The sequence below is a fragment of the Lepidochelys kempii genome, chromosome 8, assembly GCF_965140265.1.
Source record: "Lepidochelys kempii isolate rLepKem1 chromosome 8, rLepKem1.hap2, whole genome shotgun sequence".
Lineage (NCBI taxonomy): Eukaryota > Metazoa > Chordata > Testudines > Cheloniidae > Lepidochelys > Lepidochelys kempii.
This window is the reverse complement of record NC_133263.1, coordinates 16,756,314-16,772,118: the sequence shown is the minus strand read 5'-3', so window position 1 is coordinate 16,772,118 and position 15,805 is coordinate 16,756,314. Positions and strand designations below refer to the sequence as shown.

The following is a 15,805-nucleotide window of genomic DNA, read 5'->3' as shown; positions in this document are numbered from 1 at the left end:
AGATGACTACTGAGAAATCCAAAACCATATCAGCTGCAGATGTAGTGGTTAGCTGCTTTAAAACTTTTTTCCCTAGCATTCAGTATCAAGCATAATCACAGCAAACTTTTTCTACTAATAAATTAGTATAGCTCTCTATTTATGCTTGATACATTTCTATTGAATTGTTGTGATTAATGCCTTTTACTGCCAGGCATACATAGGAATGTAGGACCAGAAGGGACTTCCTGGGTCATAGTCTGTTCCTCTGCTATTGCAGGCAACCCTATCATATAATGCCATTCATACTTTTATGAAATTCCACCTTAAAACTCATTAAGTTGTTTTCACCCATTACTTATTGGAGGGCTGTTCCAGAACCACGCTCCTCTGATGGTTAGTAACTTTATTCTAATTTCCAGCATAAATTTATTTGTATCCGGTTAATATCCATTTGTTCTTGTGCTAACATTATGCTTTTTTTTTAAATAGTTCTTCTCTCTCTTTGGTGTTTACCTTCTGATGTATTTATAGAGAGCAGTCACATTTCCCCTTGGCCAACTACGCCAAGCTGTATTACTCTTATTTTATAAGATAGGTTCTCCTTTCCCTGATCATCCAAGTAGCCCTTCTCTGGTCCTGCTTCAGTTTGAATTAATCTTTCTTGGACATGGATGATGACAGTTGTACAAAGTAATCCTGCTTATTTAGGTGCAGATATCCCAAAGATATGTATATATCCAAAATTGTTAGATATATGTAAAATATATTTTGTTGGATATAAATTTGTAAATAATTTGCAGTTGATTTTAAACAAAAAACAAAACATGAAGCTTGAGTGGCAAGGTAGCTGTTGGAAACCCAAAATAATGGCTCTGTATTGATCTAACAAACAAAGAAAATTAACAAAATATTAAGTGAAGAGTTACCCTTCATTATAAAAATGACGTGGCAAACCAGGAGTCTGGTTAAGTGAGCTTTTGAAATGTTAAGTATCCAATATAGTGACAAGTATCAGGGGGTAGTCTGTATCCACAAAAAGAACAAGGAGACTGGTGACACCTTAAAGACTAACAGATTTATTTGGGCATAAGCTTTCGTAGCATTTTGGTTTTGAATTGCCTGCTTAGGTTCAAATCCTAGATTTGGCTTTTGGTTATTAAAAGCCATACTGTACGAAATTAACAAAACTCCTGTTTTATTGTATGTTAACTGGTTACATGTTCTTTCTGGCCTTTTCTTTGCCAAAATATATTAAACATTTGCATTGCATTGCAATTAGTTGAAATATAGGAATGAGAAAATTAATTTATTGGAAAGATAGGGTGCAGGGAGAGATTTCTAACTCAGATTCTATAGCTTTGGAAAATAGAAAAACATTTCCTGCCAGCATGGAAAGTTTCTATTTTAAAACTTTATAGATTCAAATAAAATAATGAAAAAGAATCCAACGCAGGCATGTGTGTGCACGCAGGAATGTGCCACCACAGCCACGCTGCCATTTTTAGTATGCTAGCACAAGCAGAGCTAGCGCAAGCAGAGCTAGCGCATCTGCTTATCCGCCCTGGGAAGTACCTTTCCAGCTGTTATATTGGCATACCCAAAAAGAATGTGAGCAGCTCTCTCATCCAAATTAAGATTTTTGCCCTTTTGCTTTAACACTTTTGGATGGCAAAAGTGACTGGCAGGACTAGTAGTTTGAAAAGGTGTTACAAGATCTGCAATCTCAGCTCGGTTTGTTTCTACACAAAACAACTGTGCAGATTTTGGAAAAAGTGTATTTCTCTTTTTAAAGTATGGAAAACTCAACATCCCTAAGGTGCAAAGCATGATCAGCTGCTAAAGTTAAACATATGAACTATCCTGATCAAAGAAATGTGTTGTGTATTTTCTCTCTCTAAAACACAATTGTGTGGCATTTTAGGGGACTTGAACTTCATCTCTTTCAGAGGAAATCACAATTATGGAAACTGGCAAATGTAATATATTTCTCACCTTTCTCCAAGTTAAAAGCTATCATTTAGATGGAGATCAGTACTGCCTTCCAAACTTCTTATCTAGAAGCTGAGTTTCCTTTCCAGTTATCTGAATTTGAATTTGGCATTCAGTGTTGTTGTAGCTGTGTCAGTCCCAGGATATTAGAGAGACAAGGTGAGTGAGGTAATATTTTTTATTGGACCAAATTCTTTTGGTGAGAGAGACAAGTTTTTGAGCTTCACAAGGTTGGTGGAAACCAGTGTGTAACTGGAGTGTTGCTGGCAGATTGCATTTATACACAGACATTCAGGATGTGACCTGCATGCTGTTTGGTTGTTTTGTGAGGGGCCCAAGATTGCACAGCAGGTGATGACCAACCCCTCACTACTTTGGATTACACTTGGAATGTGATAGTGAATTTTGCACTTGTTCAGGGGTTAATATGGAAAGTGTAAAATAAAGGAGTTGTTGGAACTGCTAGTTTAAGCTTCCATTTTAAGATACTTTGGTCAATGAGGCAATGTTAACTTTTCACATTGAAAACTTCAGTCTAAAAACTACACAAAGGCAAGAGAACTATTGGTGTCACATACACTTTTTAGTCTTAAATAGGTTTTTTGGTTAATCATCCTGATCTGATATTAACTGTACAAAATTAATATAGAGATGCCATTAGTATCCAGGGTACTTGGTTGCAGCTTGTACTCTAGTTTAACTGCTTATAATTGGACTCCACAAGCCCTATTATAATATTGAGTTTCCCAGTCTTCTTTGATAGGTTCTATTTTTAAGGCTTTATACCTTGGCACTAAACTAATTGTGGATTTAACTGTAGCATATCATATACTGTCTGCTCTTGGATTTTTATTTCCCGATTCTTACAGAGTGCATGGACTTAGTATGTAAGGTATTTTTACAAAAGTGAGCAATTTTAACAAGCAGGTTTAAAATCTAAGTATGATTTACCTAGTCGTGGTATACAATAGACAAGTGTTGCCTTGTTAAGGGGTGTAATAGCCAAGTAGCAGGTAGAGTTTACAGTAATATAAATTAAATGGAATCTAATAGTGCAAAATGCAAGATCATGCTCTTAGAGACTAACAAGAATTTTTGCTATAACCTGAGGGCTTATGAGTTGGAAGCAACAGAGGAGAAGAAAGACCTGGATGTATTGGTTGATCACAGGATGACTATTAGCCACCAGTCTGATGCAGCTGTGAAAAAAGCTAATGCAGTCCTAGGATGCATCAGGCGAGAGGTATTTCCAGTAGAGACAGGGAAGTGTTAGTACTGTTACACAAGGCACTGGCGAGACCTCATCTGGAATACTGTGTGCAATTCTGGTTTCCCATGTTTAAGAAAGATTAATTCAAACTTGAACCAGTGCAGAGAAGGGCTGTTAGGATGATCAGAGAATGGAAAATCTACCTTATGAGAGGAGACTCCGAGCTTGTTTGTTTAGCCTAACCAAACAAAGGCTGAGGGGAGATATGATTGTTCTCTATAAATACATCAGAGGGATAAATAACAGGGAGGAGGAGGAGGAGTTACTTAAGTTAAGCACCAGTGTTGACGCAAGAAGGAATGAATATAAACTGGCCATCAACACCTTTAGGCTTCATATTAGACAAAGGTTTCTAACCATTAAAAGAGTGAAGTTCTGGAACAGCCTTCCAAGGGGAGTTGTGGGGGCAAAAAACCTAACTGTCTGAGCTTGATAAGTTTATGGAGGGGATGTTATGATGAGATTGCCTACAATGGCATATAGCTGATCTGGCGACTGCTAGTTGCAAATATCTCCAATGATGGGACACTAGATGGGAAGGGCTCTGAGTTACTACAGATAATTCTTTCCCAGGGGTCTTTCCACATGCTCTGGGTTTAACTGAGCCCCATATTTGGCATTTGTAAGGAATTTCTCCCTGATCAGATTGGCAGAGACCCTGAGGGGTTTTCACCTTCCTCTGCAGAATGGGCACTGCTCACTTGCAGGTTTAAACTAGTGTAAATGGTGGATTCTCTGTAACTTGAAATCTTTAACTCATGATTTGAAGTCCTCAGTAACTCTGCCAGAGATTAGGGGTCTATTACAGGAGTGGGTGGGTGAGGTTCTGTGGCCTGCAGTGTGTAGGAGATCAGACTAGATGATCATGATGGTCCCTTCTGACCTTAAAAGTCTTATAAGTCTGTAAAGCCCACTCTAAAGGAGGTTTGGGAGAACAACTTTCAATTTGGAATGAAAAATAAAATGACATTTTTAAAATGGATTTTAGTTTATGTTGTAGTATTATGTTTCTGGTTTTCAGACTTTTTTCCACACTTGTTACGGAAACACAGCTTTTTATTTTAAAATCTGATTTGATAAACCTTTCTCTCTAATGCAAAATAATGCCTCCGGAATGCTGAAGAATGAGGGCTATTTAAAACTTCCACTTCTTGTAAAATCATGACCGGTGTGGAGAAAATAAGTAAGGTATAAAATTACGATGGGTGTGGAGAAAGTAAATAAGGAAGTGTTATTTACTCCTCCTCATAACACAAGAACTAGGAGTCACCAAATGAAATTAATAAACAGCTGGTTTAAAACAAACAAAAGAAAGTATTTCTTCACAAAATGCACCCGTGGAACTCCTTGCCAGAGGGTGGTGTGAAGGCCAAGACTATAACAGGGTTCAAAAAAGAACTAGATAAATTCATAGAGGATAATTCCAGGATGGGCAGGAATGGTGTCCCTAGCATCTGTTTGCCAGAAGCTGGAAATGGGCAATAGGGAATGGATCACTTGATGATTACCTATTCTATTCATTCACTCTGAAGCACCTGGCATTGGCCATTGTCGGAAGACAGGATACTGGGCTAGATAGATCTTTGGGGCCGTTCTTATGTTCTTATATTCAGTAATTCATAGAAGAAAAAAATCCTAATTCATAGTTGCAGAACATATTTAAATTCACTCTCCACTTTATTCCAGATTAACTTTTTTGTGTAAACAAGACATAAATATTACTGTAGCAAGAAACATTTACTGTAAATTTTAAATAGGCATGCATCCGATGAAGTGAGCTGTAGCTCACAAAAGCTTATGCTCAAATAAATTTGTTAGTCTCTAAGGTGCCACAAGTACTCCTTTTCTTTTTGCGGATACAGACTAACACGGCTGCTACTCTGAAACCTGTAAATTTCTAGAGTTTGTCAAACTCAATTTTTTGTATTGATCATTTTAGTAATAAACCTTTGTTTTGGGTAAAGCTATATTTTTGTGCTAGAAATAGTTGGCTGCCTTAGATGTAGGGGAGAAGTGTCAAGAGACATGTATTTTACATTTCTTATTATTTTAACCTTAAGAAATATTCTCCAGCCCATCAGATTTTTTTACCTGGAGCCAAGCAGTTTTATTATAAAGTGATAGGCCCAAAATGACATAGTGAGGACAAGGCAGTAAAGATCTCCAGGACTCATAGCTGCTGAACATTGAAGGTTTATTGTTGTCTGTCATGCTTTGCTGCTTCAGAATTATTGCAGTTATAGATAGCACAGCTTTTTCAGTCCAATCTTTAATTTGATTAATGTACTTTTCTTCTTATACCACGGACTGTAATCTGTCAGATGTGGTGCTTCATTTCTGCTATGGAAAAGGGAGTCAGATAAGTGCAAAATAGGTTAATGGAAGCTGTAACAAATCAGAACTCAGGTTGCAGCTAGTGTTAGACTGTTCCATAAATCTATCCCATTTAACCTGATTAACAGTAACTGTGTCATTAAACATAAAAATGGCATTCAGTGACTAAAAGTTAGTGTCTTATGAACATGTGCAGATGCACACCCTTGAAGTTCCAGGTGCTGTAGGTAACTTCACGAGATTCAGCAAAATTCATCAGTTTTTCTTTATTTAAAATATATATCTGTAACCAGGAGTTAAACATTAGTTTTATTTTACTTTAGTGCTTTGAAAACTACCATTTTTTAAGTCTGAAAAACAGAATTAAATAGCAAGAAAAACAAAAATGCTTGGATTTGAGGCCAAATGGAAAATTGAAAAGTGATACAGAGTTGAGGAGTGTTTTGTATTCAAGAAATGCACCACCGTGTAAGCACACAATCTGTTTTTGATTTTTGTTAACTTTTAAAGTAAAACTCTCCAGTTCATTTTTAAATTGCATTTATTAGCAGGAAGTGATGTTCAGTATGACTAAAGATTTAGGCAGAAGAAAAGAAATCTGACAAAACATTCCACTAGCCAGTAGGGATGTCCTGTATAGAGAAGGTAAAGGAATTATTTGCAGAAAGGTATTGATAGTATTTTTAAAATTAAATGATTTGATAGAGTTGTAGTGAAAGGCGTGTAAATAATTGCATGAAGGGTGACATTTGTTCTGATTCATTGAGCCTAGACAGGACTTGAATCATCTCCCTGTTGTTCAGCATCTGTGTAAAACCCTTGGGAGAGCTATTGAAACAACACAGGTAGAAGTTTCAGTGAAATTAAGACACACAGCTCTAAATTTTTACAACAGATACATACGGGCACGATCCCCCAGTTCTCTTTTCTGCACTGACTTCCTATTGAAAACAGTGTTCATATCAATCTCTCTGTCCTCATATTCAAATCCCCCCCATGGGGACTGGATCCAATTGCCTTAAGGATTGTCTCTCCCTCTGTGATCATGACTAAGGCTGTGTGTCTGTCACAGAGGTCACAGATTCTGTGACTTTCCATGACTTCTGCAGCGGCCGGCGCTGGTGCAGTTTGGGTGTGGGAGGGGGCTTATGGCTGGGGCAGGGGGTTGGGGTGTGGGACAGTGCTAACCTCAGTGAGGGGCTCCCCAGAAGTGGCTAGCATGTCCCTGCAGCTCCCAATGGGGCCAGGGCACTCTGCGTACTGTCTGCGCACACAGGCCCCACCCCTGCAGCTCCCATTGACTGGGGTTCCCAGTCAATGGGACCTGTGGAGCCGGAGCTTGTGGCGGGAGCAGCGCGGGGAGCCCACCTGGCCTTCCCTCCCACTAAGAGCTGCAGGGACACGCAGAGCCAGGTAGGGAGCCTACCAGCCCCAGCAAATTCCCCCTCCCCCCGATCACTAGTAGTGGTCCTGAGCTGTGCGTTGCGGCCTATCCCTCTTCCCCCTCAGCACCAGCAGGTGTTATGGGCCACACCCCCAGCACCTGCAGCGCCCCTGAACCGCCCCACCCCCCAAGCACCCTCGCCACCTTGGATCACTCGCCCCAGAGCACGTGCGGCCCCGTGGCTGAAGTTTTAGTTAGGGATATTTATAGTACAAGTCTTGGACAGGTCACAGGCTGTGAATTTTTGTTCATTGTCCATGACCTGTTCATGACTTTTACTAAAAATACCCATGACTAAAACAGCCTTAATCATGACTTCCCCCAGTAGCTTTTTGTAAAGGCTTTACCACAATGACGGGGCTGAAGAGTTACCCAGAAGTTTATTGATAAAGAAAAAAGAAGGTAGAAATGAGTCAAGAATTAGAACAGAGGACTGAAATTGAAGAGCAAAAGAAAAGAAAAAAGAGGAAGATTCCAAATAAATAAAACAGGAGCAAAACCAAACAGTACAGGGGACAGTCTTTATGGGAAAGTTTCTTGAAACCCTGGATTTGCATCTTTGACAGGGTTACTGGTGTAGTGGATGAGGGGAAACCATAGACATGATATATCTTGACATTCTCCTAAGCAAACTAGGGAAATATGGGCTCGATGAAATTTACTATAAGATGGGTGCACAACTGGTTGAAAAATTGTACATAGAGTAGGTATGGTTAATTGTCACACTGGGAGCATTTATCTACCTGGGTCCTACAGGGATATGTCCTAGGTTTGTTCAATATTTTCATTAAAGACCTAGATAATGGGACAAAAATGTGCATATATATTTTCAACTGACACCAAGCTGAGAGGGGTTGCTAGCGCTTTGGAGAACAGGATTAAAATTCAAAATGACCTTGATAAATTGGAGAATTGGTCTGAAACCAACAAGGTAAAATTTGGTAAAGACAAATGCAAAGTACTACACTTAAGAAGGAAAAATCACAACTACAAAATGGGGGATAAGTGGATAAGTGATAGTACTGCAGTAAAGAATTTGGGAATTATAGTGGATTACAAATTGAACATGATCAAACAATGTGATGTAGTTGCTAAAAAGGCTAAAATCATTTGGGGGTGTATTAACAGAAATGTCATGTATAAGACACAGGAGGTAATTGTCCTGCTCCCCTTGACACTTGCGAGGCCTCAACTGGAGTATTGTCCAGTTTTGGTAGTCACACTTTAAATAAGATGTAGCGAAACTGGAGAAAGTTCAGAGGAGAGCAACCACCAATGATAAAAACTTTTCTAAAACTTTTATGAGAAAGGTTAAAAAAACTGCATATGTTTAGTCTTGAGAAAAAGAGGCTGAGGCAGGCCCTCGTAACAGTTTTCAAATATGTTAAGGGTTTTTATAAAGGGGATGGTGATCAATTGTCTCCGTGTCCACTGAAGATAGGACAAAAAGTAATGGGCTTAATCTGCAGCAAGGGGAGATTTAAGTTAGATATTAGGGGAAACTTTCTAGCTGTGAGGGTAGTTAAGCTCTTGAATAGCTTCCAAAGTAGGTTGTGGAATCCCCCTCACTCGAGGTTTTTAAGAACAAGCTTGACAAACATCAGTCAGGGATAGTTTAGATTCTTTGGTTCTGCTTCAGCACAGGGCACTGGACTAAATATAAATAACCTCTACCTTTCAGCTGTACATTTCCATGGTTTTTATAATTTCACACCTTGATGATTACACAGTAAAAGCCCACATATTTTAGTGGGTGTTTTTGTGTTTTATCTAGTTATCTATAAACAGAAGTCCTGGCCCCGTTGAAGTCAGTGGGGATTTTTGCCATCATTAGGAAAAAGATTTGACCCACACTTATAAGCAGCTGAAAATAAGGGTTTATATTGGGAAGTGTTGGGCAACTTTAATTGTAGGTGTTGCTAGCATTACCACCTATAACAGTGGTTCTCAAATTTTGTGCTGGTGAGCCCTTTCACATAGCAAGCCTCTGAGTGCGACCCCCCCCCCTTATAAATTAAAAACACTTTTTTATATATTTAACACCATTATAAATGCTGGAGGCGAACTGGGTTTGGGATGGAGGCTGACAGCTCGTGATCCCCCATGTAATAACCTCAGGACCCGCTGCGGGGTCCCGACCCCCAGTTTGAGAACCCCTAACCTATAACGTTAATGTGGGGACAGTAGCACAACCTATTATTAAACTTCCCCATTATTTTTTTCAGATGCTTACGACTTCTGCCATATTCTAACAGTTTGGACTTACATTTTCTGTGCCAAGTGGCTGCCTCAGGGTGAATTTATTTTTTAAATTTTTTAACATTGTTTTGCCCATATTAAGAAATTCTGACAATCTTTTCTTTTAAAAGGTCTAGTACCCCCCTCGCTTTGCTGTAGAGACTTGAAATATGGGTGGTACATGATTAGAGATGGTGGCAACTTTTGTATCATAGATGTGCTTTGCTTAGAAAATCTACCCAAAATTTGGCCAAGTTATAGGCCTTTGAAAAATCGCAGTTTGTGCATGCTCAGTAGACTTCTTAGATTTTTAGCAGCTAAATTCCCTGAAGATTTCATCCACACTAAGCGTGATTCAGCCTGGGGCTGAGCAGGACTTTTCCTGTAATTATAGTTCTGGGCTGCTGTGGGCCATGCCAGGTCCAGGCACCTGAAATGAGAGCACCAATAATATTAATTCTGGGATTTCCTAAGTTTTTGGTTCTTGATTTTCCAAACCTAATTTTTTTAATGTAGTTTTTTGTAATGTTATGTATTATTATTATTTATTACTTGTATTACTGTGGTGCCTGCCCCATTCATGGATCAGCACCCCGTTGTCCAAACACAGAACACAAAGACTAGGGTGGCCAGGGAGCAAGTATGAAAAATCGGGACGGGGACATGGGGTAATAGGCATCTATATAAGACACAGCCCTGAATATTAGGATTGTCCCTATAAATTTGGGACATCTGGTCACCCTAACAAAGACTGACCCTGCCCCAAAGATCTTACAGTCTAACTTGAGAGACAGCAGATACATACAGACTTACAGGGGAGTACAAGAAAACAATGAGATAATATATGCCTTTAGGAAACTAGCAATCTGGCATAAGCCCACAAAGTCTATGATAAATTTGTTTCCAGTACACAAAGAGCATGGCAGCCAAATACAAAGCAGTATCACTCGTAGATTTCTCTTGGCAGTTTGTAATCTTCTTCAGGTGCAAGGATGAAAAATGCTTCTTTGAATGCTTGTGGAAGTGAGGCTTACTCTTAAAAGTGACTGTGTAAATGGCACCTTCTTACTTGAGAGGTGATTCCTGTCCTTTTATAGAGTCTTATCTGCTCACCTTTGTATTGAGAATAAAATTTTTTGACTTGTGTTAGAACAAAATGGCTATCATAGCGGTGCTGCTATCTCACAATTCATCAACAGAATTGTTACCTTGCACTCTGATTATATGCTCAAAATCAACCCTTCAGTTACACGTGTGCATACCCATCAAAGACAGGAGCAACTGATGTATATTTAGGAATTTGACCTCCAGATTTCAGGGTGAATTTGCTGGGCTGGTAGTTGGGAGTGGGGGACACCATTACTTTAAACTTTTACTAGGGAATTACTCAAAGAGAACAAGCCTGGGAAGCTACGTTACCATCTGATGGTGCCATCAGACACCAACAGAGTATAAGTGCACTTTCATGTTTTGAAGCACATTTCTACATCCCTGACTGCTATCTTAATGAGTGAACAAAATCTTAATGCAGCAAAAGTCTGGACATACAAAGGTGATTCAGTAAAAACAAATCAGTGTTGCTGCTAAATTTTGCTGAAGTTAATTGATAATCTTCCCCAAAAAGCATCATGGAAAAATGACCGCTCTTATTCTAGAGTTCAGTATATTTAAGGAGTTGAGTAACCTGATTGGCTGAACAGAGCTAAAGGCTTTTTAGAATACAAACAGATCTTTAAAACCAAAGGAGAAAATATTAGAAGTATATGATGCAATAGATAGAAAATCTTGCTGTTGGACTCCTCACTGAAGTTTCATAGTTTTCATTTTCATTGTATTTATTTTTCCTACTGAACAAAAATGTTCTCTGACCATTGTAATCCTTCCTACATGCTTTGTCCATGCCAGAATGAGTGTTGGTGGCAAACAGAGATAAAATAAGAGGCAGCTATTGATTTCAAATGTGAATTAGCTGACTAGCTATGATATACGAGTAAAGACGTATGGATTTTTGTCAGTAAAGATGCTTATCCCAGACTACCACTATGCTTATTGTTAAGCATTTCTTCTGAAAAACATAAATTAGTAATATGTTTTAAAAGTGAACTGCAAACATTTTGTTCCCTCAGAAGATCCCTGCTTAGCCCATTCCAGATGTGAAAAATATTTAAACTGTATTTCTAAAAACACAGCAAAATTAATCAAAATAAACATCTAAATATCATCTCAGTTTTTTAGCTAAGATCAAGTATAGTCCGTTTATAACTGATATATCCTTTAATAGGGTGCAGTAACTTGCACTTACAGGTTAATTTTTTTCTCTTTCTAATACAATTCTGCCCCACTATGACAGTTTAAGCACTGAACCTCAAGGGCCAACTTTTCAGCAAGACTCCTATAGTGAGTACAAATTTGACCTTATTTGCTTGTTTAAAAAGGCCACGTGCAAATTTTTGAGGGTACATTTTTGTACACCAGCTGGAATTTTTGACTTCAATTTTCTTGTTGCAACCATCCATAAACATTATAGAAAATGTGTTTTTTACAACTTACTAGAAAGGTAGGTTATCAAAATAAATGAAAAATTTTGGGGAAATTGTATGTGAAAGGAAGGGAAATAAACATCTCAGACAAGACAACTAAATTTTGAATAATGAAATGATCCAGCAGATTTCAAATATTGGGGAGGGGGCATTGCTTTTAAAAATGATAAATTCTGCTCGGTTTAATAAACTATCCTGTAGGCATTACATTATTATTTACATTCTTCTCACACTAGTGTTGGCACATGGCAGTAACTACGCTCTTGAATCCCTCTGTATTATTAACTGCTGCGTCCATCTGCTCTGTGGCATTGAGGTAATCTGTTCTATTCTGCCCTCCCTGCTAAGTATGGGTCTTAAGGTTTCTCTTGGGTGCCCTTGGGTGCCCTTGTTTCCTCTCATCAGTTGGTTTCCTCTTGACCACTGTAACATTATTTATATCTTTTTTTTTTTCAAGTTCAAAAACTTGAAAAAAATTGACATTTCCAGTGCCCTGAGTGCTATGGAAAATTGTCTCATTTTCCTTTCAAAAACTTGAATATTCAAGTAATATATTCAAAAATGGCTAGTGGGGAGGGAGGTTGGGGCGGGGGTTGTCTCTTTTCTGGGCGAACACATTTTAAAGAAGCTCAATATTTCTTTTAAGAGGGAAAGTGCTTAACACTCCATAAATATCAGGCCACTTTAAGGTGTCTCAAGTTGGATTCCCAGAAATTGAAGCAACCACGATCACAAGAATGTGTCCAGAAAATTTAGGCCATAGTTCCCATTTTGTAGTGGTGATGGATATTCCTTGTCTCTGATTTGGATAGACTTTTTACTTTGTTATATATTGGTTCTGTTGTTGTATTTTTAATTTTAAAAGTATGTAAACCATCTTTCAGAGTAACAGCCGTGTTAGTCTGTATTCGCAAAAAGAAAAGGAGTACTTGTGGCACCTTAGAGACTAACCAATTTATTTGAGCATGAGCTTTCGTGAGCTACAGCTCACTTCATCGGATAGGTGCCACAAGTACTCCTTTTCTTTTTGTAAACCATCTGCAGCTCAACCTGCCAATTTTTGCTTTTCTTCTGCTTTCAGTTTTATTGCTGTTGATTCTGTTTTTGCTAGTGTCATGAATGTTTACTCAGATTTAGTGAGCAATTAAACAAGTAAAAAGTATGCGAAAGAGAACATTTGCGTATGCATAATGTATGATATTGTGTATTGGAAATTCCAGGAAGGCAAAATTGTTTCATTAATGTCAACTGTTGAGACAGTAGGAATTTTTAAACTTATTAAATGGGTAATTTGTTAATTAATTTAGACCTGAGGCTAACTATTAATCTCAGACCATCATCTTTATCCACTTAAAGTTTGTGTTTGCCATAATCTGTGCTGGTGTAAACAACTGTAGCTTGTGAGAAGTAAGTCAGTGAAAATTATGCCTGTTTACACCAAATTCTGATATAATTTAAAGTTCTGATCTTACTAACCAAATGGGAACACTATATATCAAATCCGGTTTCAGGCTATAGCTGCAGGCTTAATCTTGAGAGTTGCTGAACACCTACAGTTGCCATTTAAATTAATGAGAATGTTGGGAACTGAGTACCTTTTGAGATTAGGTACTAATAAAGGCATGGTATGCTACCACAGGAGAACATCTAGAGAAAATATTTTTTCATTCCAGATCTTTAATATGACTATGAAGGGAAACCCCCTACTGATTGGGGCAACATTTACAAACAGTCGTTTTGGAGTCAGTCACTCTAATCCTCTTAAACACAATCCTCTTAAACAGCAGAGACAGTAAAAGTCTTTGGAAACAAATCAGTTTTAATAGCAGTAAACTGAAAAGAGACTCTAATACTTGGGAAACCTCTTTAGTTGTCAGTGATGATGTGCAATTTGTGAACAAGAGGGCAGTTGGTCCATCAGACAATATCTATATGAAGACACGTCTGTGTAAACAGTTGAGAAACCTAATACTATGTCTTACAGAAGATGCATGTTTAAAAACAGTGTACTGAAAAAACATACATTACCTCAACATTTCTCTTTTTCATGGGTAATATTGGCACGTTATTATAGGCAGGTTTCTTGACACTTTCTACTATAAAAGACCCTGTTTTGAGTTGCTTATTGCTTTGCCAAACTTCAGCTGTTTAGGCTGAAATTTTCCATGACAGGTGCATGCCTCGGACTGAATATTTGTGAAAAATTTAAGCCAAAATATTTTAGTCATTTCTGAGAATGAGGCTAGGAAAAAAATATGCTGTTTTGCCCACATGAAAAAGTTCTTAAGTCCCTTTCTTTTAACATCTGTAATACTGTCTGGATTTGGAACAGAGGCTTGAAACTTGACAAGTGGGTGGCCTTTGTGTCAGGAGTGTGCCTTTTGTCATCATTGTGAAAATGTGCCCTGATTTGGCCAAGTTGTAAGACTTTGAAAAAGTCAATTTGCACATGCATCATAGAGACTTGTCCATTTTAGCAGTTAAATCTCAGAAGACTGTCTTCTCTAAGCATACTTGAGCCTCTTTTAGTGCTGACCAGATTCTGCATGCACCACCGCCCTACAGCTCTTACATGTAATGGGCCTGTGCATGTGGACAGGAACAAATCCAGACTTTCCCTCTTATGGCTGCTCCCAGCTGGTTTGGATCTGGGTAGAGCCAGACAGTGGAACTGAGAACAGGGAGCGTCTCTCTCCTGAGCTCTCACTGACTCAACCCTGGCACCCAGGTATCATGGAGAAGGAAGATCTTTAATTCAATTAATGAAGAAATAAAAGCCAGACTGTGGGGGAGGGGGAGGGGGAGGGGAAGGAATATATTGAGACATGGAGAGCAGGAAAGAGAGAAACTGGGACTGAGCTGGGAGGAGGGGAAGGTAGGGCAAAGAGACTGAGACTAAGAACTAGTGGGTGGAGAATAGGGTTTGAGGAAGAGTAGACATCAGACAAGGAACTGGGGGAGAACTCTGAGTGGCTTCACAAAGAAAGTGGGACGAGGAGCCAGGCAGGCGAGGGGGGGGATTGGGACAAGGAGCTGAGGGAGAGAGTGGGTATGGCTCTAAGATTAGATGAGGAATGTGGAAAGGGAAACAGCTCAGCAGTGGGGTGGAATCGGACGAGTAGTCAGGATGGGAGAACTGGAACTGTCTGGACAAGGACACTGGGGACAGGGAGTTGGGACTGGCTGGGCAAAGTTCATCCTGTGCACTAAATGAGGCAAGGGTCCCATGAAAAAAATAGTATGTAATCATGTAAGTAAAGACTGTATCATAATGTGCAGAGACGAGAGGGGAGTGGAAAATTACGGTTGTATATGGAACCTTTAATTGTGGTATCTCCTAACTTGTGAGTGCTTGACCATGCAACCTTAATAACATTCTTTTAATGTAGTTTTTGTGGTAATTTCTGAAATTGTTCTAAATAAAAAATAATTATAACATCTGTTTGGGATTACCCATAGCTAAATTTGCAAAATTGATTTCCATTATTTTCTCCTCCCCATCTTCCTCCCAGCGTACACCAGGCCTCTGTGTTCAGAAGTGTTATCTTTTTCACACAGTAGTAGTACCTAACTGCTCCCCTTTGTTGCTTCACTATACATTTTACTTGTTTAGCTTGACAGGCACAGAGGTTGCTGCTGCAATAATTTGCATGAGAGAGATTTTAAATATCTTGTTCATTTGCACATGGATAAATCCTTCCGTAAAGCACTGCCGCTGCATCTGGGACAGTAGAAAATCATGGTGTAAAAAAAAAAAAATGCAGTACTTGTATAATTAATTCCAATTCTAAGTTGTTACATAAATAGACACAGTCAACTTTAAAATGATGCTTCTCCTTGAAAATTATATTACCTCACATACTACTAAGCAACACTGAAATATCAGAACTGAAAAATTGTAGAAAATGATATATTTCTCTTGTTTACTTTGGGCTTTTGACAATTTGTGTTTTGTCAATTTCACTTTATTGTCCAGATAGTCACTTATGCCTAATCTGCAAACACTTG

At 38.6% G+C, this 15,805-nt stretch overlaps 1 protein-coding gene across 2 annotated transcripts in view; it reads left to right on the top strand.

Annotated features, from left to right (window-relative positions):
• The window catches only part of NR3C1 (nuclear receptor subfamily 3 group C member 1), a 160,611-nt gene that overhangs the window by 116,988 nt on the left and 27,818 nt on the right, over window positions 1-15,805 (top strand). The window lies entirely within an intron of this gene.